The sequence below is a fragment of the Macaca fascicularis genome, chromosome 14, assembly GCF_037993035.2.
Source record: "Macaca fascicularis isolate 582-1 chromosome 14, T2T-MFA8v1.1".
In the NCBI taxonomy this organism is placed as follows: Eukaryota; Metazoa; Chordata; class Mammalia; order Primates; family Cercopithecidae; genus Macaca; species Macaca fascicularis.
The window spans coordinates 109,958,521-109,984,836 of NC_088388.1; the positions used below are offsets into that span (position 1 = coordinate 109,958,521).

The following is a 26,316-nucleotide window of genomic DNA, read 5'->3' on the forward strand; positions in this document are numbered from 1 at the left end:
TGCCAATCTTCCCCAAGACTATGCTGACATGGTAGTCTACAGCCAGCTAGCAACCATGCTATGGCTTATGCAGGTTTTGGCTTCACACATTCATTTTGCAATTATTTCTTAATTGTTTACCATGTATCTGGCACTGTGCATTATTTCCCCTCCCCTCCTGCACAACAGTACCATGGAAGACAGAAGTTTGTGGCAGAAGGTTATGTTTCCCAGTGGCCCTTTGCTCATTTACAACATTCTGAACTTCTTCCCAGCACCTCTGGAGGAAGAACCCTCGAGTGCACTGGGAGCAGGATCTACAATGGCTTCTAATTTACTAACACATAAAATTAAGATATTTTTGCCTGACTTTCAAGATATTTATCATTCAGTAGTACCATCCTCCCTTGCCCCACAAATGTGACAAGTGACAAACTCTCTCCTTGACCTAATTCTAGTCGGGCTCCCCTAGGCCCTCAAGACTCCAAACTCATGTTCTCTCCTTGGCCCATTTAGTCCAGTTTTAGCAAAAATCCTGCTGAATCAGTTTCATGAACATCGCCCACCCTTAATATCTGATCAAATTCCCCATCCCCCATGCTCAATATCTTATCATTTTGCCCTACCTTCCGCAAGAATCCTATCGAAAGTCCGTTTAGCCTGAACCTCCCTCCTATCTTTGTTATTTTCCCTTAACAATTTTCTATCCAGTGACCTCCCACCCTGTTTCTTGGCTCTAAGTCTCCATTTGTCCTTGTATTTGGAATGGAGTTCAGTTCTATGCTGAGGTGTCTTTCCCCCTATTGCAATAGTTCCTGAATAAAATTTGCAAACACCATTTTAACTTCTGTCAGGCTCTGGTTTTCTTTAACACAAGCTCCTCCCAGCCTTCTGTATTTCCTTTCATGTCAGGGTCATTGCTAGTCCATATGGTACCTTTGTACAAATTAGAAACAAGTGTTTCTTCCTGAATTTTTTTTCATCAACAATCAAGAAGATTGTTCAGAATATACTAATTTTGTTAGAACAAAACATTTTATTATCATCTTCAGAAAATTATCGTAATAACCTACAAATGATGCTATCTGCAGTGTGACTGTGCTCTTTAAATCTGGCACCTCTGAGCACGCATGACAGGAGTGCTGTGTGTTATGTCTTTCACTTGAGTGCTTCTACTTCTCACTTCCTTCCATATAATTTGCCACCTTTTGAAGCCCAAATCGCACCTCAAGCTCTCCATGACTATTTCCCTGATGACTTATTCATATACTCTCCAAATATTATTTGAGCACTTATCATCTGCCAGGGTCTCATCTATACACCAGGAATACACAACAGGGAACAATGGGCAAAGATGAGCAAGGTTGCTTTCTCATAGAAAGATGATACACAGATGAACAAATTGTTATATAATAGAAATCATAAGGATCCTACCTTAACAGTCAGTCAGTCAGCTCTGGTGCTCATGAAGGGTCTTGGAGAAGTGGATTTCTTCTCCCTCTCTCCCTCTACAGGCACACTCACACTGAACTCGCATGAAAGAAACCCAGCTTTCTGGAACACTTCAGGGTGACTGCATCCCCACAGGAATGCCCCCTTAGTTCAGGTTTGCACAAGAAATAGATCCCAACCTCTCTATACATGGAACATCAGCATTTCTGCAGAGGAAGAGAGGTGCCTGTCTGATCTGAATAGTCAGAACACTGGATTAGGAGTTTGACTGGGAGTCAGATCACTTGCCTGCTGGCCTGTAAGGAGAGCTGTGATGGCTCTCTTGCTTCCTCCTCAAAAGACCTCAGTGAATTTCACTGAGAGCTTCCCCAGCCACCTTTTTGGGACTGGGACTTCTGCCCACCACTGGGGTATTGCATTTACCCATGGCTTTAGCGACAGCTGTTTTTTACTCATGGGTACCTCCTACTAGTCTGAAGCTGGAACTGTCCAATCCAGTGAATAAAATACCAGTGAAACAAAGTTTTAAAGTGCACATCACTAGGGAATGAGATAAGTTCCATGACACCTCTGCCCTTCCAGTTCCACAACACCTCTGCCCTTCCAGTTCCACGACACCTCTGCCCTTCCAGTTCCACAGGAGACAGTGAACCTGCTCACACACCCAGCACATTGCTACTACCACCAGTATCTGAGAAACCTATCCCACAAAGATTGTCTATAACCCAGGAACCATACAGAGTCTTTGCCACTGAAAGCATCCAGAGCTGAAGCAAGGAGACAATAAACTAGAAACATTAAACTCACATACTCAAAAGGAAAAAAAATTTAAACCCAGTTGAATCAAAATTAACTTAAAAATAATTAGAAGAAGTAGTGTACTCATAGGAAAAGGAACCAGAAAACTAATTCTGGCAATATGGAAAAAACAGGGTTCCATAGTACCACCAAATATCACACCAGCTTTCCAGCAGTGGATCCAAACCAAGATGAAATCTTTGAAATCTCAAATAATTAGTAAAGTTTATTATCAATTTACTGAAGGAGATACAAAAGAAAGAAAACCAACATAAATAAATTTAAAAAAATTTTAAAAACAATTTAAGATGTGAATGAAAAATTTTCTGAAGAGATAGATATTTTTTTAAAAATGCCAATCAGAACTTCTGGAAAGAACAGACTCATTTAGGGAATTACAAAATGCAGTGGAAAGTTTTAATAGACTAGACCAAGTAGAAGAACTAACTTCAGAACCCAAAGGCGAGGCTTTTGAGTTAACCTAATCAAACAAAATAAAGAGAAAAGAACTAAAAGAAATTAAGTCTCCAGGAAATATGGGATTGTGTGAAATGACCAAACCTAAGAATTACAGGTGTTCCTAAAGGAGAAGAAAAAGCAAAAATTTTGGAAAACGTATTTGAGGGAATAATTGAGGAAAACTTCCTGACTCTCTGGACTTGCTAGAGATTTAGACATCCAAATTTAAGAAGCTCAAAGAACTTCTAGAAGACTCATTGCAAAATGGACATCACCAAGGCAAACAGTCATCAGGCTATCTAAAGTCAATGTAAAGAAAAGAATTCTGAGAGCAGTGAGACAAAAATATGAGCTAACTTATTAAGGAAAACCTATTAGACTAACAGCTGACTTCTCAGCAGAAATCTTACAAGCCAGAAGAGACTGGAGTCCTACCTTTAGTCTCTTTAAACAGAGAAACTGTCAGCCAAGAATTTGGTATCCAGCAAAACTATTTCATAAATGAAGGAGAGATAAAGTCTTTCTCAGACAAGCAACTGCTGAGGGAATTTGTCAATATGAGATCAGTTCTATAAGAAATGCTAAAAGGAGTTCTAAATCTTGAAAGAAAAGGTCAATATGCACCAGAATAGAAGCTTCTGAAAGCATAATATTCACAAGGCCTATAAAACAATAACACAATGAAGAAAACAAAGTCAGTAGGTAAAAATCTCACAATGACTGGAACAAAATTAATGTTGAATGTAAGTGTTCTAAAGGGTGTATTTAAAAATACAGATTGGCAGAATGGATAAAAAAGTCACAAACCAAACAGTTGCTGTCTTTAGGAGATCACACCTAACATGTAAGGATTCTTACAAACTCAAGGTAAAGAGGGAGAAAACATATTTCATGCAAATGGAAACCAAAAGCAAGCAGGAGTAGCTATTCTTATATCAGATATGATAGACTTTAAAGCAAAACAGCAAAAGAAAGACAAAGAAGGTCATTATACAATGATAAAATGATCAATTCAAAAAGAAGATATAATAATCCTAAATATATATGCACCTAAAGCCATAGCTCCCGGATTCATAAAGCAATTACTACTCGAATAAGAAAAGAGATAGACAGCAATACAATAATAGTGGAGAACTTCAACATTCCACTGACAGCACTGAACAGACTATCAAGACAAAGTCAACAAAGAAATACTGAACTTAAACTGCACTCTAGAACAAATGGACCTAACAGATATTTACAAAACAATCTACCCAAGAGTTGCAGAATATACACTCTTCTTATCAACACATGTAACATTCTCCAAGATAGACCACATGATAGGCCACAAAATAAGTCTCAATACATTTTTAAAAATTAAAATCATGTCAAGTACCTTCTCAGACCACAGCAGAATAAAACTAGAAATTAGTTCCAAAAGGAACTCTCAAAACTACACAAATGCATTGGAATTAAACAATCTACTCCTGAATGATTTTTGAGTTAACAATGAAATCAAGATAAAAATTAAACATTATTCTGAATGAATGATAACAATGACACAAGTTATCAAAACCTCTGGGATATAGCAAAAGCAATGCTAAAAGGAAAGTTTATAGTGCTAAATGCCTACATCAAAAAGTATGAAACATCACAAATTGACAACCTTATATCACACTTCAAGGAACAAGGGAAATCAGAACACACCAAAACCAAAGCTGGCAAAAAAATAAAATAAAATAAAACAAAATAAGAAAAGATCAGAGCAGAAGTAAATGAAATTGAATCTAAAGATCAATGAAGCAAAATGCTGGTTCTTTGAAAACATAAATAAATTTGACAGATCACTAGCTAGATTAACCAAGAAAGAAGAAGAAAGAAGAAAGAAGATCCAAAAAAGCTGAAATGAAAATGGAGACATTACAACTGAAACCACAGAAATACAAAATATCATTTAAGACTACTATAAACACAACTCTGCACAAAAACTAGAAAATATGGAGGAAATGGATAAATTCCTGGAAACATATAACAACCCTAGTTTCAATCAGGAAGAAATAGAAATCTTGAACAGACCAATAGCAAGCAGTGAGGTTGAATAAGTAATTCCTTTAAAAACTCAAAAAAAAAAGAAAAAGAAAAAAGAAAAAAAAGAAAAGCCTAGTGCTGGACTACTTCACAGATAAATTCTACCAGACATTCAAAGAAGAATTGCTACCAATTTTACTGAAACTATTTCAAAAGATTGAGGAGGGACTCCTGCCAAACTCATCCTATGAAGCCAGAATCACCCTGATACCTAAGCCAGGAAAGGACATAACAAAAAAAGAAAACTATGCACCAATATCCTGTATGAATATAGATACAAAAATCCTCAACAAAGTACTAGCAAACCGAATCCAATAGCACATAAAAAAAACATCACCATGATCAAGTGGGTTTCATTCTAGGGATGCATGGATGGTTCAACATACACAAGTCAATAAATGTGATTCATCACACAAACATAATTAAAAACAAAAACCATATTACCATCTCCATAAATGCAGGACAAGCATTCACTAAAATTCAGCATTTAATGACTAAAACCCTCAACAACCTAGGCATAGCATAGAAGGAATATACTTTATTAAAAAGTCAAAAATAACAGATACTGGCAAGGTTGTGGAGAAAAAGGACCACTTATACACTGTTGATTGGAGTGTAAATTAGTTCAAAAACAGTGAAAGACAGTGTGGTGATTCATCAGAGACCTAAAAACATAAACACCATTCAACCCAGAATTCCCATTACTAGCTACATATCCAAGGGAATATAATCATTCTATTACAACGACATATGCACACATATGTTCATTGCAGCTCTATTCACAATAGCAAAGACATGGAATCAACCTAAATGCCCATCGATGGTAGACTGGATAAAGAAAATGTGGTACATATACACTATGAAATACTATGCAGCCATTAAAAAGAACAAGATAATGTCCTGTGCAGGAACATAATGCAGCTGGAGGCTATTTTCCTTAGCAAACTAACACACAAACAGAAAACCAAATACTGCATGTTCTCACTTATAAGTGGGAGCTCAATGATGAGAACACATGGACACAAGGCAGAGAACAATAGACCTGGGGGCCTACTGGAGGACAAAGGGTAGAAGAAGGGAGAGGATCAGAAAAAATAACTACTTGGTGCTACGTTTAATACCTACCTAAGTGATGAAATAATCTGTACAACAAATCCCCATGACATGAGTTTACCTATATAACTGATATGGTTTGGCTGTGTCCCAACCCAAATTTTATCTTGAATTATAATCCCTATAATCCCTATGTGTCTAGGGAGAGACCCAGTGGGAGGTGATTGGATCATGGGAGCATTTCCCCCATGCTGTTTTCATGATAGTGGGGGAGCTCTCATGAGATCTGATGGTTTTATAAGGGGCTCCTCCTCCATCATTCCTCACTCTTCTCTCTCTCGCCGCCTACTGCCATGTAATACATGCCTCTTGCCCTTCCACCATGATTGTAAGTTACCTGAGGCCTCCCCAGCCATGTGGAACTGCGAGTCAATTAAACCTCTTTCCTTCATAAATTACCAAGTCTCAGGTGTTTCTTTAGAGCAGTGTGAAAATACAATGACAAACCTGTACATGAACCCCTGAATTTAAAAGTTAAATAATAATAATAATAAAATCCATATATCACCAACCCACAGCTAATTTCATATTGAACAGTGAAAAGTCAAAAGCATTCCCCCTAAGAACTGAAACCAGACAAGGATGCACACTTTCACCACTTCTATTCAACATAGTACTGGAAGTCCTAACCAGAGCAATCAGGTAAGAGAAAGAAATAAAGAACACCCAAATTGGAAAAGAGGAAGTCAAACTATTTCTACTTGCTGATAATATGATCTTGTACCTAGAAAACCCTGAAGACTCTTCCAAAAGACGCCTAGATCTGATGAATGAATTCAGTAAAGTCTCAGGTTACAAAATCAATATACACAAATCAGTAGCACTGCTATATACCATCAGTGACCAAGTTGAGAATCAAATCAAGAACTCAGTCCCTTTTACAATAGCTACAAAAAAAAAAAAAAATCCAGGAATATACTTAGCCAAAGAGATGAAAGATCTCTAAAAGGAGAACTACAAAACACTGATGAAAGAAATCATGGATGACAGAAACAAATGGAAATACATTCCATGCTCATGGATTTCAAGAATTGATATTATAAAAATGGCCATACGTTTCAAAGTAACCTACAAATTGAAAGCTACTTCTATCAAAATACGAATATAATTTTTCACATAATTAGAAAAAACAATTCTAAAATTCATAAAATTCAATTCTAAAACCCAAAAAGCCCAAGTAGCAAAGCAATCCTAAGCAAAAAGAATAAATTTGGAGGCATCACATTACCCAACTTCAAATTATACTACAAGGCTACATTAACCAGAACAGCATGGTACTGGTATAAAAGTAGATGCATAGACCAAATGGAACAGAATACAGAATCCAGAAATAAACCCAAATATTTGCAAGCAATTGATCTTTGACAAGGCATACAAAAACGTAATTTGGAGAAAGGACACTCTCTTCAATAAATTGTGATGGGAAAATTGAATAGCTACATGTGGAAGAATGAAACTGCATTCGTATCTCTCGCCATGTGCAAAAATTAACTTCAGGTAGGTTAAAGACCTAAATCTAAGAGCTAAATCATAAAAATTATAAAAGAAAACTTAGTAAAATTCTTGTGGATATTGGCCTAGGTGAAGAATTTATAACTAAGACCTAGAAAGCAAATGCAACAACAACAAAAATAATAAATTGGACCCAGCTAAACTAAGAAGTTTCTGCACCTCAAAAGAAATAATAGAATAAAAAGACAACCTACAGAATGAGAGAAAATATTTGCAAATTATTTTTCTGACAAAGGACTAATATTCAGAATCTACAAGAAATGCAAACAAATTAGCAAGAAAAAAACAAATAATCCCATTAAAAAGTGGGCAAACGACATGGATAAACATTTCTCAAAAGAAGATATATAAGTGGCCAACAAACATATGAAAAAATGTTCAACATCACCAATCATCAGGGAAATGAAAATCAAAACCACAATGAGTTACCACCTTACCCCAGACCAAATGGCCATTATTAAAAAGTCAAACAACAAAGATATTGCCATGAATGCAATACAAAGGGAATACTTATACACTGCTGATGGGAAAGTAAATTAGTACAACCTTTATGGAAAACAGTATGGAGATTTCTCAAAGAATTAAAAGTAGATCTACCATTCAATTTAGCAACCCCACTATTGAGGACCTACACAAAGGAAAAGAAGTCACTTTATTAAAAAAGACACGTGTACACATATGTTTGTCACAACACAATTCACAATTGCAAAGACACAGAATCAACCTAAGTGCCCATCAACCAATGAGTGGATAAAGAAAATGTGACTCTCTCTCTCTCTATATATATATATACACACACACACACACACACACATAAACATATACCATGGAACATTACTCAGCCATAAAAAGAATAAAATAATGTATTTTCCAGTAACTTTGATGGAACTGGAGGCCATTATTCTAAGTGAAGTAACTCAGGAATCAAAAACCAGATCCTGCATGTTCTCACTTACAAGTGAGAGCTAAGCTACGGGTATACAGACATATAGCACGGTGCAATGGACTTTGGAGCTGCAAAATGGGGAGGGTGGGAGAGGAATAAGGGATTAAAAGGCTGCCTATTAGGTACAGTATATACTACTCGGGTGATGGGTACACTATAATCCTAGACTTCACCACTATACAATTCATTCATGTAACCAAAAGCCACTTGTACCCCTAAAGTTATTGAAATGAAAAATATTTTTAAAAAGAAATGGCAGGGCAATAAAGAATATAAAATGGTAACAAGCTAGTGAATAATGAGGGGATTACTTAAGAAAAGATGGTCAGGGAAGGCCATTCTGAAGAGCTGATATTTGAATGAGATATTAGCTATGCAAGGACTTTGGGAAGAGCATTTCAGTTACAAAGAATAGAAAAGTCAAAGACTGAGGCAGGACTGTGTTTGGCATGCTCATGTATCAGGAAGGAAGACTGCCATGTGGTAGGGAACACAGGTAAAGACGTCAGCAGGGCTAGATTATACGAGGTTTTGTAGTCATGTTAAAGACTTTTGATTTTATTCTAGGATTTTAAACAGTATTTACAAGTTACATGATCTGATTCAAAGTTTTAAGAAATCTCTCTGTCCATGCTGCAGAAAATGAATGGGAAGAGCTAAAATGGATCAGGAAAGCTAGCTGGGTGAAGAGCAGTTAGTCTATCTAATGTATAAGAGTACTTTCCAATTAAGACACTTCCTGATTTCAAAATATATTATAAAACTACAGTAATCAAAACAGAATGGTATTGGCATAAAGACAGCTGTATAAACCAATGGAACAGATTTGCGATCCCAGAAACAAAATCATCAATATTCAGCAAACTGATCTTCAACATTGGTTTCAAGAATACACAATGGAAAAAGAACAGTCTCTTCAACAAATGGTCTGGGGGACACTGTATATGCACATGCAAAAGATAAAATTGTAGCCTTATCTTACACTATAGACAAAAATAAACTCAAAATCGATTAAAGACTTAAAGGTAAGACCTGAAACTGGAATGGTGATTCCCAGGGGCTAGGGGAAGGGAAATAGGGAAATGGGCATAAAATTTCAGTTAAATAAGATGAATAAGTTCTAGAGATCTGTACCTATATATATCTGTACCTGTACCTTGTACCTATAGTAATTAATACTGTATTGTACACTTAAAAATTTGTTAAGAGGATCGATCTCATATTAAATGTTCTCACTATAATAAAATACTTTTTTAAAAAAAAGGAATTAATGAAAAATCTTCAGTAATGCACAGACTTTAAGCAGAGGCTTGAGAAACAGCTTTGAGGCCAAGCTTCCAGGAGGATTTCCCTGTGGCAGGACCAGCTTGAGAGTAGCACAACTAGTTCATAGCTTGACTCAGCCTGACAGAGAGGTCCCTTCTGCATCAGGATAGCTACTGGAGCATTGTTGCCCCATGCTTCCATTCCACCACCAGGAGCTCAGTGGCTTGAGGTAGGAACAGAGCTCTACCACGACCTAGGATGAATCAGGCAGTTCCTTCCCAAGACTTTAAAAGAGTCTGGGGTCATGGATAGGTCTAGTCAGAGCCTGTACATGAATGCAGGAGTCCAATTACCATACACCACGAAGATCAACACTGGAGGCCAAGACCAAAGAAACCAGAGATAGGAAACAAGTCTGGAATATTGGTCCTAAATGACTGGGCTAAGAAGATGAGATCAAAATGGCAGAAGGCCAGGAAGCTGAGGGAGAAGAAGCAATTTTATAGTCATTTGCATAATAACTTGATTAATATTTTTCTCCCCCATTAGATAAAAGTTCTGTAAAGGCAGGGACTATGCTATATCTGTTTGCTCACCATAACATAGCTTCATAATGGAGTACTACATCCTTGGTGTTTATTCAATGTAAAAAGAGTCATATAAAGATATATTCTATGATTTTTCTAACACTTCCACTGAGAATATTGTTGCCTAGTTTCCTCATATAAGACACTGTCTGACAAATCTTAAAGTGTACTGCCAGTTGATGATGTTTTATTTCTTGATATTGGTGCTTGTTTCATGGCTGTGTTTGCTTGTGAAAATTCATGGAGTTATAAACTTATGATTTGGGACCATGAGCCAGCAGATCTGACAATGCTAAAGATACTGTGGTGCATATGATGCTGGTTTTAGCCTCTGTCACAACTAGAATAATCCCAGAACCCTCAGTGTCCGGAACCAGGCCATCCTTCTCTGTCAGAGAAGTAGCAGAGTCTGCCAGGCTCCAGGGCCCTAGTGTATTTGGAGTTACACATCATTATGTGGGCATTATCAGATCCACCATGTCAGAAGGGTGAGTGTGGACAGTAGTAATACATCATACCCAATGGAAATGATCAACTCAGGATGGGGCCTGGGCAGTTGTATTAGTCTGTTTTCATGCTGCTAATAAAAACATATCCGAGACTGGGTAATTTATAAAGGAAAGAGATTTAATTGACTCACAATTCAGCTGGGGAGGCCTCAGGAAACTTACAATCATGGTGGAATGGGAAACTAACACATCCTTCTTCACCTGGCAGCAGGTGAGAGAAGTACAGAGCAAAAGGTGGGGAAAGCTCCTTATAAAACCATCAGATCTCATGAGAACTCACTATCCTGAAAACAACACAGAGATAACTGCCCCCATTATTCAATTACCCCCCCACTGGGTCCCTCCCACAACACATGGGGATTATAGGAACTAAAATTCAAGATGAGATTTGGGTGGGGACACAGCCAAACCATAGCAGCAGTCCAAGAAGCACAAATTAAGAATTTCAAGCGAGTAGACCTGATACAGTTTAGATATTTGTCCCTCCCCATATCTCAGGTTGAAATGTAATCCCCAATGTTGGAGGTGGGGCCTGGTGGGAGGTGTTGGGTCATGGGGCAGATTCCTCCCGGTTTGGTGCTGTCCTTGCAATAGCGAGTGGGCTCTCATGAGATCTGGTGGTTTGAAAGTGTATGGCATCCCCCGACACCAACCTCCTTGCTCCCTCTCTCACCATGTGCCACGCATACTCTTGCTTCACCTTCCTCCCTGAATAAAAGTTCCCTGAAGCCACCCCATAAACTGAGCAGGTGCCGGTACCATGTTTCCTGTATAGCCTGCAGAGTCATGAGCTAATTAAACCTCTTTTCTACATAAATTACCCCTGGTAATCACCAATCCAGTTTCAAGTCTTACCTTTAAGTCTTCAATCGATTTTGAGTTGACATTTGTGTATAGTGTAAGATAAGGCTACAGTTTTATTCTTTTGCATGTATATATACAGTGTCCCTCAGATCATTTGTTGAAGGGACTGTTCTTTCCTCGTTGTGTATTCTTGAAATCCATGCTGAAAATCCATTTACTGAATATTGATGATTTTATTTCTGGGCTCACACATCTGTTCCATTGGTTTATATATCTGTCCTTATGCTCATACCATTCTGTTTTGATGGTGATGCGGTTCATGGTAAAACAGTATCCCATGATCACACACCCATTGTTATACACTCTTTGCCAAAAATTAGGTCCATTGGTCTGAACCAATGTTATGCAAGATCCCATGCTGGTAAGTTAGGCATCCTGCAAGTCCTTAGGTGTAGTGCTGGGAGAGCTATGGAGGGCAGGCAGTATGAACCCATATCCAGAGTAGGTGTTATCAGTTCCATAAGGAGTAATTACTACCCCTTTGTAGGGTAAAAGGGCTATGATGTAATCAACCTGCTCCCAGTGGCTGATTGGTTTCCTCATGTGATGATGCCACGTGAAGAGTTTAGTAGAGTCTCTCCTGCTGACAGTTTGGGCACTCAGCTGTGGCAGTGGCTAGACCAGCCTTGGTAAGAGGGAGTCTATGCTGTTGGGCATAGCCTCCATCCATAAATGGCTCATTTTTCAAGCACTGGGGTGGCTGAGGAGAGAGCCTGCCTGATATCCGCATGACACGTTGCCCTCTTTGCCTTGTTGTTGAGTGCCTCTTCTCTGGTGGGCATTAATGTGAGGCAACACAGACATGCCTGCTTTGTTCTCCCTCCCATTGCTCATCCATGTCTCACCCCCAGAATTCCACATCTTTTATATTTTAATCTTGCTTCTTCCAGACTCTAATCACCCAAAAAAAGTCGTTTTCTGTGTTCATCCCAACCTCAGATCACTTAACCCTCAACACAAAGTAAACGATCAAATTCACTGCTTGCAACTATGCCCCTTGACAGGATTTTCCTCTGGTACTACCTATGTGGGTCACCTCTGAGTCCAGCTAAACTGTAGTAGCAGTTCACTTTGGGCTAGCACCTACATAATAAGCCCCAATATTTTTGAGGAGATGGTCATAGAGAACCCCCTGTAAGGACATAGGTATGAAGTGAACAGAGGTAGGTGACATAGAAATACGGATCCTGTGTTACGCCATTCTTGCATTGCTATAAAGAAATACCTGAAACTAGGAATGCAACTAGTTCACAACTAGTCCACAGCTAGCCTAGAATAGTGAAATAGCCTATTATAGGCTTAGCTAAGACATTGGCTCTAGGATGGTTACTGGCGGTGTTTGAGTGCTCTTCTCCAAGATGATGTACGTATATGCATAATAGTTTGTGTATGGTGCTGAGTACTCAACAGCTGGAATGCACATGCGACAAAACCAAGAGACGAATGTAAGATTAACCCTTTCTATCATCGCTGCCATAGACCCACTTAGGGGATTGCTTCCTATATCCACACACTTGGATTCTGCTAGACTAGATGTCCTGGTTGATGGGGTCAGGGGGTGAGATGGGAAGGGACCTTTCCACTAACAGATGTTTAAAGATCCCAAGTTATGACCCCCACCTGTTCTCTTTGGGCTCCTCATACTGGTGGATCAATATGCAAAGTAAAGAATATTGAGGTGAAGGTCGTCAACTCTGGTTACCTTGAGAAGCTAGGATTCTACAACACAACGGAGGCAGAGAACTCAAGAGACTCTTTATGGTGAATCCGTGCCCAGTATTCCATACCCAGCAATAGTAATAAACAGACAATTACAGCATCCAAAGCCCCAAAGTGCCAAAGCAACCTAAGGACTCAGACATCTTGGAGATGGAGGTCTGGGTTGTCCCATCTGGCAAGCAAACTCCCCCAGCTGAACCACTGGCTGAGGGGGAAGATTGACATTGGAGGAGACCCTGTAATACAGCCTTAGCACTTGTTGGAATTAAGCTGGTTCCACTGATTCACCTACATTAAATTATTTGTAGAGATTGTGAACTGGCCACCAATGAATTGGGCTTAGTGGAAGGCTAAGAAATCTGTATGGTGAACAGTGTAAGGGTGTAGACTATTCTCGATTGCCTTTTGTTCATGGTCTTAACCTGCTCTTGTTCTTACCTTTGATTCTAGGCACAGGTATAACAATCAGTTCCAGATAGGCTTTAACCCACTTTTCATTGACAATGCCTTCCCTCAAATAAGCACCACAGGCTTCTTTGAAGGATACCTCAGGAAATACTACTGGCTCCATTCATGCACAATCCAGAAATGAAGAGGAGTTAACACTCCAAGAGGCAACCACTTGACAAATAGGAGTTGTACCTTTTGGATTAATTCTTCTCTCTTTTGTTCTTCAGCTGGACCTATTTTGAGACACAGGGTACACGCTCCTTAGAAGATCCCAGAAGGTTCAAGCACCACGGTAATAACTAGTTTACTAAAATACTCTTGCATTGATTTCCCACCTCTCCTGTTAACTCTCCCCAGCCTCTCACTCCAATTCCCTAGGATCACATCCCCAAATAAACCATCTAAACACAAGCCCTTGTTTCAGGCACTGATTTCTAGAACCATCACGGGTTAGACTACTCCCACAATCACATTCTTGAAAAACTGCCTCTCCTTTATAATTTTACCTCCAATAGTCACACCATCCTTACTCTCTTAATTCCAATATGAGCATTCTTCAGCATCACAGGGACCTCCCATCTTGACATTGTGTCCAGAACTGGTACCTTCCAGTGGGTTCTTGGTCTCGCTAACTTTGAGAATGAAGCCGTGGACCCTCGCGGTGAGTGTTACAGTTCTTAAAGATGGTGTGTTCGGAGTTTTTTCCTTCAGATGTTCGTGGTCTGGCTGACTCCAGGAGTGAAGGTGCAGACCTTTGCGGTGAGTGTTACAGTTCTTAAAGGTGGTGCATCCAGAGTTGTTCATTCCTCACGGGGGGTTCGTGGTCTCGCTGACTTCAAGAGTGAAGCTGCAGACCTTCGCACAGTAAGTGTTACAGCTCTTAAAGGTGGCGGAAAGTGGCGTCCGGAGTTGTTCGTTCCTCCAGGGTGGGTTCGTGGTCTGGCTGGCTTCAGGAGTGAAGCTGCAGTCCTTAGCTGGTGAGTGTTTCGGCTCATAAAGGTAGTGTAGACCCAAAGAGTGAACAGCAGCAGCAAGATTTAATGTAAAGAGCAAAAGCACAAACCTTCCACAAAGGGGATGCGACCCAGTTGCCGGGGCTGGTTCCGGTGGCCTGCTTTTATTCCCTTATTTGGCCCCACCCACATCCTGCTGATTGGTCCATTTTACAGAGTGCTGATTGGTCCATTTTACAGAGTGTTGATTGGTCCGTTTTGACAGAGTGCTGATTAGTGCATTTACAAACCTTTAGCTAGACAGAGTGCTGATTGGTACATTTACAATCCTTTAGCTAGACAGAAAAGTTCACCAAGTCTCCACCAGATTAACTAGACAGAGAGCGCTGATTGGTGCATTTACAATCCTTTAGCTAGACACAGAGCACTGATTGGTGCATTTATAATCCTTTAGCTAGACAGAAAAGTTCTCAAAGTCCCCTCCCGACCCAGAAGGTCAGCTGGCTTCACGTCTCAATGTCACCTCACCTTCTCTCGCTTTGTTTCCCATCCGAGACAGACCCATAACCCCCCACATTAATCATCGAATTATCCATTTCTTGGAAACCCTAACCCCTGGGTCTTTCCTTAAAGCACCGTCACATTGAAAAATCTCGGAGAAAGGCTCTGTGGTTTTTGCTGCGTAGTGCCTATTTACCTTTCCCGTAATGACAGTTCTTCAAATTCTCCTTGGAGCCACTCTTTCTACCACCTAGTCCATGATGCCACAGGTAGAACATGTGATGGGGCTCAAGACTATCAATATGTTGCCACAGAGATAGGTACAGGAATAACTCAAGCCATCAGGCCCAGTCAGAGCAAATGCCAGGACTTTTGCTTGAGTGATCAGGAAGAGTAAGGCGTCTTATTACTGCCTGTTTCAGAATGGAACTAATCTAGAAAAGGCAGATGAGCAAAATCAGTCCTAATGACATCATTTGAACACCTGTACCAAATTTTATTTAGACATCTGGACTCTTGGATGTTTCAGTTCTTTAGCTAATATATCCCCTATTTAAGCTAAATTGGGTTGGCTTTTCTTTTACTTGCAACCAGTCCTAATTAATTCTCCTCTACCTGTCTTACCATTTAACTTCTCCACTTCTAATATGATTAAATAAAAATCCTGCTCTAAATTCATAGTCCTCTAAATTAATTGCTGTCCTCAACACCACCTCATAATCACTCTTTATAACACACACACGGAATGTATGTATCGCATATACACACATACATATAAACATGTATGATTAATTCTTTTCATTAAATTGTTTCACATCCTCTGTTTTCTCTCCTCTTCTATAAATGGCTGTTTACAACTTTCTCTACCCTCTTCAAGCCTCCTTCTCATTCTCTCTTCTTTATATTCAGCAGAAGACTTGCAGGATAACTCACTAACCAAATCAAAGTCATCTTTTTTTTTTAATTCTTCTATTTATAAGGGTTATTAGCAACTAGTAACAACTGCAGTATAATTATTATACTATAAATATAGAATGAAGACTTTTTCTCTTTTGTATTTTAGAAACTCTTTGAACTTTATAACCCAAGACCTGGCACAGCATCTGCTATGTGGTTGATGCTCAGGATATATTTTTTAATGAATAAATGATTCTTTCTTTTATCTAAATATAATCCACCTAGTAAATATATATATATATATGGCATATATATCTCATATATATGTGGAATATATATGTATCTCATATATATGTATATATGAACACACATATAAACCTGTATGTGTATACTGTCAGTGGTATTAGTAATTAGTACAGCCATTTTGGAAAACAGTATGGCGCTTTCTCAGAAAACTAAAAATTGAATTATTATATATGATAAAGCAAGGCCACTACTGGGTGTATACCCCACCCCAAATTGAAATAGAAGAGATGTCTGTATGCCCATGTTAATTGCAGCATTATTCGCTTCTGTTGGAAACAACCTGTCTATCAACAAGCAAATGGGTTTTTAAAATGGGTTACATATACACAACGCAATACTATTCAGCCTTTAAAAATCAGAAAATTCTGTCATCTGCCATAACACAGATGAACCTAGAGGTCATTATGTTAAGTGAAATGAGCCAGACATAGACAAATACTATATGATCTCACTTATACGTGGAATCTTAAAAAGTTGAACTCACAGAAGTGGAGAGTAGACTGGTGGTTACCAGACACTGGGGGAGGGGAGAGGACCAGGAAAGAAGAGATGTTGGTCAATGGTTACAAAGTTTCAGTAGGACAAGAAGAATAAGTTCTGTGATCTGTTGCACAGCAAGGTGACTATATAGTTAATAATAATATATTGTATATTTCAAAATAGCTAAAAGAGAGGATGTTAAACATTCTCACCAGAAATAAATAATAAATTATTGCATAGATCTGTGAATTCACCTGATTTGATCATTCCACAATGTATACATATATCAAAACATCGCCTTATACCCCATAAAGAGCATTATTTTCCATTAAAAATAAAATAAAACAAAAATATATGCATGTATGCTTTTTTATTAAATTAGCTAAAATCCTTTAATATGTAGATAAGTAAAAAAATACATGTGAAAGCATTTATCTTTTTTCCCGTTCCCATACTACACAGAATATTGATTGCGGAAAGGGTTCTTCTTAATAGAGAGCCTCTCTCTTCATCTCTAGCCCCTTCCTGATGCTTCCTAACCTCTGACTGAGAGTACTCACTAGAGTCAACCCACATTTTAGAATAAAGCTAAATGCAACAGTAAGTAGCCAACAATAAAAATGCACTATGTCTTCTAAATTTGGAGAGCAACAAGAAATATAATAGCTGCTTAGAGTGGAACAGAATCTCAGGATTCATCTATTTCAACTGCACTGACAGAGGAAGAAACTGATACCTAGGGAAGTTAGGTGACTTTCTCAAGGTCAACTGGCATTGTTGGAACTAGAACTCAAGTTCCACCCCAGAGATTTCCTCATGATAGCGCTACTCTCTTCACAATGCCCACTATCCCATCCAGTTATTTTAGGTATAGACAGTTTTCCAAAAGCTCTCCTTATGCATTTGCCCATGCAGGCCCCAGGTCAGGACATGCAGAACTCAGGAAAATAACATTTGTTGTGATCCTATCTATAAAAGTCTCTCATTGTGCTTAACCCAGCTCAGCTTTCCATCTATAGTAATGAAGTGGGTTAAGTTTGAAGTCAATACCACGATCAGAAGGGCCATTGATAAGGATCTTAGGTTATTAACAAAACTCATTTCTTCTGCCCCATCAGCCGATTCCATTGACGCGCCAACCCCAACTCTAAACAATATATCAAAAAGGAAGCTAATCGGCCAATAGCGCAGTCTCTGCAATGAGGTCCAGATATTTTGGAATGCCTATTTAACCAGGAAGCTGAAGTGCCTCAGCATGTATTTTTTAAAAACTAGAGAAGTATGAAGAATCAAAATGTTTATCTGTTCATGACACAATAAGAAACATACACCTTGGAACTAAAAAATAAGTTTTTAAAAAATGTATTTAGAAAAAGGAGGAAACGGCTGGGTGTGGTGGCTCATGCCTGTAATCCCAGCTCTTTGGGAGACCCAGGCAGGTGGATCACGAGGTCAGGAGATCGAGAACATCCTGGCCAATGTGGTGAAACCCTGTCTCTGCTAAAATACAAACAAACAAAAAAATTAGCCAGGCGTGGTGGCACACGCCTGTAGTCCCAACTACTTGGGAGGCTGAGGCAGGGGAATTGCTTGAACCCCGGAGGCGGAGGTTGCAGTGAGCTGAGATCATGCCACTGCACTCTAGCCTGGCAACAGAGCGAGAGTCTGGCAAGAAAAGAAAGAAAGAGAGAGAGAGAGAAAGAAAGAGGAAGAATAAACAAGTAACATGCAAACACCCTTTGGCGATACTATTTCAAGCATATAACCTTATAAAAAGTTTTCAGTTGAACAATATTTATTTAGCACCTACTATGTGCTCTGTGCTAAGTCCTAAGATGAGAAAGATCACTGAGATGGGAACTCTGCCCTCAACGAGCTCCTGCAATGATTACACACAGTTCTCCTGACCCCTAGTTCTCATTAAAGCCAATAGCCACTTCTTCCCCTATTCCCCAAATTCAACTCTTCCTCCTCCCATATTCTGTTATGTTCCCATTTAAGCCTCAACCATTTCTTTTATGTATTATTTGTATTTTTTGAGACACAGTCTCACTCTGTCACCCAAGCTGGAGTGCAGTGGTGTGATCTGTGATCTTGGTTCACTGCAACCTCTGCCTCCTGGGTTTCAGTGATTCTTGTGCCTCAGCCTCCCAAGTAGCTGGGATTACAGGCATATGCCACCATGTGAAATAATCTTAAGCCATAAATAAGAAATGAAATCCTGTCTTTGCAGCAACATGGATGAAACTGGAGGCCACTATTTTAAGTGAAACAACTCAGAAACAGAAAAATTTTTATTTATTTATTTTATTTTATTTATTTATTTATTTTATTTTTTTTGAGAAACAGGGTTTTACCATGTTGGCCAGGCTGGTCTCAAACTCCTGGCTCAAGTGATCTAGCACCTTGGCCTCTGAAAGTGCTGGAATTACAGGCTTGAGCCACCACGCCTGGCCAATCACTTCTTATTTGGGTAATTGCAGTTAGTTTGTATGCCAGGTTGAGGAGCTCTTCACACTTGATTCAAATTTACAAAGGTCATGTGTTCTTGTGCCTAGTATGTTACCTGTGGCATTCTACTTCCTCTCCAGACCTTCTTCCAGTCCTTCACCTAACTTCCTTCTTCAGGTCCTTTGCCTGACTTTCCTCTCTTCATGACTGTCTTCTCTCTAATTTACTGCCCTTCCCCATCAGACTTCCTCCTTCTCATGTCCCTTTTGCTGACTCCATGAACCTAAAGCTAATGGGCTCTTAGGTGACTTGGATTTCTATTTCCATTCCCAATTCCAAATCCTTCCTTTTTTTTTTCTTACCCAGCTTTGAAATTACTGCATATTCCATATCTTACAGACTTCTTTTAAAAAATTTTTTATTTGTATAAATGTAAGGGTTACAAGTGTAATTTTGCTACATGGATAGACTACATAGTGGTGAAGTCCAGGCTTTTAGTGTATCCATCATCCGAATAACTAATACACCCTTTAAGTAATGTCTTATCATGCCCCCCCACGCCCCCACTTTTCTGAGTCTCCTTTGTTTATTATTGTGTATCTATGTTCATGTGTATATGTTATTTAACTCTCACTCATAAGTAATAAGATGTGGTATTTTTCTGTTTCTGAGTTGTTTCACTTAAAATAGTGGCCTCCAGCTTCATCCATGTTGCTGCAAAGACAGGATTTCATTTCTTATTTATGGCTTAAGATTATTTCACTGTATATATACACCACATTTTCTTTATCTAATCATCCATTGATGGGCACTTAGGTTGATTTCATATCTCGGCTATTGTAGTAAACATTTGAATTCATGTATCTTTTTGGTGTAATGATTATACCAGACTTCTTTTCTCTTGTTTCCTTCCTACAGTCAGCAGAAGGGAGAAATTGCTCACCACCTGAACCTAAGAAATCCACTCATCCCTTCCCTTTGCAGAACCCATTGGTCCATCCTACCCCTAAAATTAGGCTTGTAACTCAGAGAACACAGGCTCTCCTTTTCATTGTATCATCTGTGGTCCCCCAGCACATACCTCCCTGTGGCTAAAATGGGAATGCAGCCACAAAACAGAATTTCTTAGAATCTACTCACTCACAGTCTTCAAGAAAGCTCAGGCCCTTGAAATTCTTCCCAAATAATTCTGGGAAGGCATAAGCTCATGCTTTGGCTGGCACATGCCTGTCCCCACGTCCCCCCGACTTTTCTCTTCTGCCCTGGATCACCGTAATAATGACTTCCGTTGCTGCAGATGACAAAGGAGCAGCTGTGCTATGGTTCCCGCCAGCCCTGCCAGTGCCTCTGCTAAGGCTGCCAACTGAGCAAGGCTCATCTGGATTCCTCATTCTCTGTCCTTGACCATGGAAGACACTGCTGATGCCAGCAGAAAGAGCTGATTCCATCAATGTCCCCGCTGCATCTGCTGTCAGTCTCCATGCCACACCACACGCACACCACTACAGAGACACTGCTGTCAGCGACAAGGGCACTCTCTCCTATTTCCACTGGCACCAATTCTGCTGACATCTTCAGCTCTCGGTAGCCCATGGAGATTTTAGCAAACCAATCTTTGGTTTTTCTCTGTTTTTTACCAGAGCTACCTGAACCCAGGACTCAGATATGAATCCAGAGTTGCTGAATCATTGGACAGCTGAGTGATAAACCCCTGGGCTGCATTTAGCATCACTCTTCCCCTCCTGTACTCACCCAGAATGTTCTTGAGTTAAGCCCTTGCTTCTCAGCTCTCCCTTCGTTAGAATGAGTTCTCTTCTCATGTAAACAGACCTCTGGCAGGCTTACCCTGCCAGTTCTCCCATTATGCCAAAAAATCCACTAAAGAGTACAGGAGAAAACCTAGGCAAAAACGAGTGACCAAAAATGGGGACATCTGCCCAGAAAAAGAAACCTCTTGACAATACCCTTTAGATATATATGGCCTAACACAGTGGTTCTCAATCGATGAGCTGCCATTAAGAAAATAAATTAGAAAATTTACTAAAGAGAATCCTGTTTATTTGTCCAGCCATTTGTTTCTTCTGAATGAGAGCTTTTTCTCTTAATTATAGTTCTTAGTGACTGTCAGTAATGGACAGTTTATTTATTGCACAATCTCTTAGAATTCAATTCTCTCATGACTGTAAACAGCTAATATTTCCACAGAATCAAGTTCTCAATGTTTCTCAGGGCCTTATTTAGAGTTAGTGACTGGGTTTCACAACAGTAACACAAGCTCAAGTCTACAAACTACTGCCTCATGCGCATTCCCTCAAGTAGACATTTGCAGGAGGGACAAACCCCAGTGTAATTGCGCAGACTGTTAAGAGTGCTGTGATTCTTCCAAGGTGCCTACCCACAGGACTCATTCAAATACTACAGTCTCTTTTTCCTAGGAAAATTGAATTTTCCCTAAACATTTTCTCATAAGCTAGATTTCTTTCTTTTGAGGATCCCTGTTGCTTATATAAACTATCTCCACTTTTCTTTGGTCAAGCTGTGGTAAAGCAGAAGATGTCTGTTTCTAATTGTTTTCTTACTCTTGGCTCTGAACTTCACACGCTTTTAGCTGATGCACTTCCTGAAATCACTTCTTTCCCGGGGAGTGTAGCCTTGCTAATGCAAACCATGGTCAGCCCCTTGGGCAGGTTTTATCTGCACAGGAATGTCTTGATCAGAGATTGCTGTTCTTATATCCTGCTTGTGTGACCATGGGCATTATTTGATTTGATTCTATTAGATCAAGTTCATGGTAGACTGTCTTTTCTTTCTATGCTACACTGATTTTGTTATGCTTTTTACATGCCAGTGGTTCTCAACACCGCCACACTTAACCTTTTCTCTAAGAACATCCTTTCAGTAATTTATCATAAAATTGCACACTGACCTGAGCTTGGGTATCTTCAGTCAGCTTTGTCTTGATCACAATTGTTGCTCTAGTCTGCGGGCTTCCAGATCAGGAGAAGAAAGAGGAAGGGAGAAAAAGCACACAATGAGGAATTAGGAGTCTTGTGTAAATATTGTTTACAAAGAAGCATCTAGAGTACATGCTATTTTCTTTATAAAAAAGTATTTGAATGTACTATGTAACAGAACTCATGGAGTTTTATGTTTCAAACACTTATCTACTTGTATATCTTTGAGCAGGCTCTTAATTTCTCTGTGTTTCAACTCCCTTCTGCATAAAGTCAGAACAATCCTGTCTGCCCTGTCATCTCCTAGAAGTCAGGATCCTGTGAGATAATCCCATGAGTTGATTTTAAAATATATAAGGCATTACTCACCTGTAATTTGATAATATTGTCACTAGAAGAATAGAACTAACATGTCTAGAGAAAGAAGTCATTTTCTTACTAAATGAGTTCCCTTAACTCTCAGGATTGGCCTTCTGATAAGCAGCGTGTTAATCTGTTTTGTGTTGCTATAAAGGAATACCTGAGATTGGGCACTTTATAAAGAAAAGAGGTTTATTTGGCTTGCAGTTCTGTAGGCTAAACAAACATGGCACCAGCATCTGCTTGGCTTCTGGTGAGGGACTCAGGAAGCTTTTCCTCAAGGCAGAAGGTGAAGTGGGAGTAAGTGTGTCACACGGTGAGAAGGGGACCGAGAGAGAGGATGAGGTGCCAGCTCCCTTTAAACAACCAGCTCTCACATGAACTCACAGAGTGAGAATCCCTCATTACCACAAGGATGACACCAAGCCATTCATGAGGGGTCCACACCCATGACCTGAACACTGCCCACCAGGCCCTGCCTCTAACACTGGGATCACATTGCAACATGAGGTTTGGAGGGGACAAACATCCAAACTATATCCAACAGAATAGACAGTTTCTGTGTGGTGAAATTCCAAGAGATTTGGAAAACATCCTTGACCCAAAAGATGACATTGCCACCTGCTCACTGATATTTAAAATACAATCAATCACCAAAGATACATTTAATGGTTAGTGACTAAAACCTCATGAAGGAAAAACACGCTGACATAGATTTATTCAAGTGTATGGCAAAAATTAAGAACTGGTTCTAGAACCCATCCTAGGAGCAGATTTGGATGTTACGGAGTCAGGCAATGCTTGCTTGGTATTCATGTCTCATAAAGCGTGTGAAGTTTGGCTTCCTCCAGACAGTTTCTCACTCTTGGTTCATCAGTTCATTTCAAAATGGCATTAAAAGATGGTAAAATAGCAATCACCTCCCAGAATCACAGTTGATGATTGACCACAATGGGTATCCCACCCCCATATTGGGGACTGCTGGTCGAGTCTGTAGGTCCACAGACTGGGCTGGGATATTCAAAACCCTCTTACCAAAGCCAGGCTGAACCACAGTATGTCAAAAAAGAAAGGACATTTTAGAGACTAATCAAGGAATCAGTAACTTAGATAGCCACAGAGGACTGGTGGGTAGCATGAATGTGCGAATGAGGATGGTATGAGATAATAGGGAGTGGTAGGGTCTGTGGTAAACTAAAGAAGGAACACATGTGCACCATAGATATTTAAATTCAAATCTAATTGAAAGTTGTGTTGATCAAATCAAATATGTCCACAATCACATTTGGCCACCAGGCTGCCAGCGTGTGACTTCTGATCCAGCCCCACTTCATTATAAAGGCAACCTGTGGGTACTACTGCAGTTACAGGACCCCACATTACAATGTCTCAGCTTGATGGTTAAACTTCAAACTTCCCCTGTCCAGATGAACCTCAGTTGTTCCTGGATGCATCACAACTTTGTGATTCCTGCTCTATCTCCTCTTGGGCTGCTAATCTTAAAGCTGTGCGAAGAGCCTCATTGTATCGAATACCAATGATGCCTTTGCAGAAACATCTATATCTATTCCAAGGGTGCTACCCCAGCACCCTCAACACACCACTTTCCGTCTGCACAGAGGGGAGAATCACTCTCTGTTTGATTCAGTGCTACACTTTGCAACCTGGGCCCCAAAGTCACACTGGGTAAGCCCAGAATTGCAGAAGGCTCCTTTGGAAAGCAGTCCCTATGACTTCTTTTCTCTGTGCTCATCTCTCCTACATAACTGTAAGATAAACACACAAACACCATCCATCTCTGTCAGAATGAGCCACAGGGCAGGCACGGTGCACAGACCGCCAAGAAACACTTTTTCCCCACCCATTCCACCACTAAATAAACAAAAGCAAATCTGCAAAATTGTTGCTTTGACTAAAACATTCCCAGGAGTTTACACTAACCAAAAGAACGCACCTTCTCTGTTTAAAGCCTCATCATGAAGAAAACTGTGATCAGTGCAATAAGTTGGGACTTGGCTTATATTTGTGCAGCTAAAGGGCCTATTCAGTTGATTCTGCAAGAGCAAGGGTGTCCCCAAGAAGTACTGAATCTCACTTTTAGCAAGACAGACAACTTCTGGCAAATTTTTTTTTTTTTTTTTTTTTTTTTTTTTTTTGAGATAGAGTCTCGCTCTGTCACCCAGGCTGGAGCACGATCTCGGCTCACTGCAACATCTGCCCCCCAGGTTCATGTCGTTCTCCTGCCTCAGCCTCCCGAGTAGCTAGGACTACAGGCACCTGCCACCATGCCTGGCTGATTTTTTTGTATTTTTAGTAGAAATGGGGTTTCACCGTGTTAACCAGGATGATCTTAATCTCCTGACCTCGTGATCTGCCCGCCTCAGCCTCCCAAAGAGCTGGGATTACAGGCGTGAGCCACCACGCCCACCCTGCAACTTTTAACTGCAATGTTTTAGCTTCTACCCATAGTACCTTAAAAAAATTGTGGGGTTGACTTTTATTCAGTGTATCGTGATACGTGGTGATGCATCATGTAAGGTTGAGACCACATTCTGACAAATGCATCCAGAGGCGATTTTTGTCATTGTGTGAACCACATAGAATGTACTTACCCAAACCTAGGTGGATTAGCCTGCTACACACTCTAGGCACTACGGTATAGCCTGTTGCTCCTAGGCTGCAAACCTGTAGAGTGTCACTGCTGAATACTGTAGGTAATTGTAACACAATGGTGAGTGTTTGTGTATCTAAACATAGAAAAGGTACAGTAAAATATATGATACCATAAACTTATGAGACCACTGTCATCTATGCAGTCTGTCATCAACTGAAACATCATTTTGCAGTGCATGACTATATATTCATAAAGATTTTGAGACTTCAAGAGGAGATGTGTCTACAAATGATGCCATCGAGAGAGAAAAGACAATCTACAAAATTGGAGAAAATATTTGCAAATTATATATCTGATAAGTGATTTGTATCTAGAATATATAAAGAACTCTTACAACTCAATGATAAAAAGATAAATTATCCAAGTTAAAAATGGACAAAGGTTCTAAATTTCTCCAAAGAACATGTGCAAATGGCCAATAAACACATGAAAAGATGTTCAGTGTCATTAATTATCAGGGAAATGCAAATTAGAACCATAGTGAGATACTACTTTATACCCACAAGGAGAGCTATAATCAAAAGGAGAGAAAATAACAAGTATTGTCGAGGATGTGGAAAAACTAGTGCCCTCAAACCCTACTGGTAGAAATGCCAAATGGTGCAGCTGCTTTTGTAAACAGTTTTACACTTCCTTGAAATGTTAAACATAGAGTTACCATATGATCCAGATATGTACCCAAGAGAGTTGGAAACATATGAACACACAAAACTTGCTCATGAGTGTTCATAGAAGCATTATTCACATTAGTCACAAAGTGGAAACAACCCAAATGTCTATCAGCTCATGAATGGCTAAATAAATGCTATTTATTTATTTATTTACTTTTGAGATGGAGTCTCACTCTGTTGCCCAGGCTGGAGTGCAGTGGCGTGACCTCGGCTCACTGCAACCTCCACCTCCCAAATTCAAGCGATTATCCTGCCTCCACCTCCCGAGCAGCTGGGACTACAGGCGCCCGCCACCACACCCGGTTAATTTTTTGTATTTTTAGAAGAGACAGGATTTCACCGCATTAG

At 39.7% G+C, this 26,316-nt stretch overlaps 1 long non-coding RNA gene across 1 annotated transcript in view; it reads right to left on the reverse strand.

Annotated features, from left to right (window-relative positions):
- Positions 1–26,316, reverse strand: part of LOC123568693 (uncharacterized) — a 260,027-nt gene that overhangs the window by 204,647 nt on the left and 29,064 nt on the right. The window contains exon 2 of the long non-coding RNA XR_012423688.1: positions 22,236–22,296. This is a non-coding gene — a long non-coding RNA (uncharacterized lncRNA). The remainder of the gene's footprint in view (positions 1–22,235; positions 22,297–26,316) is intronic.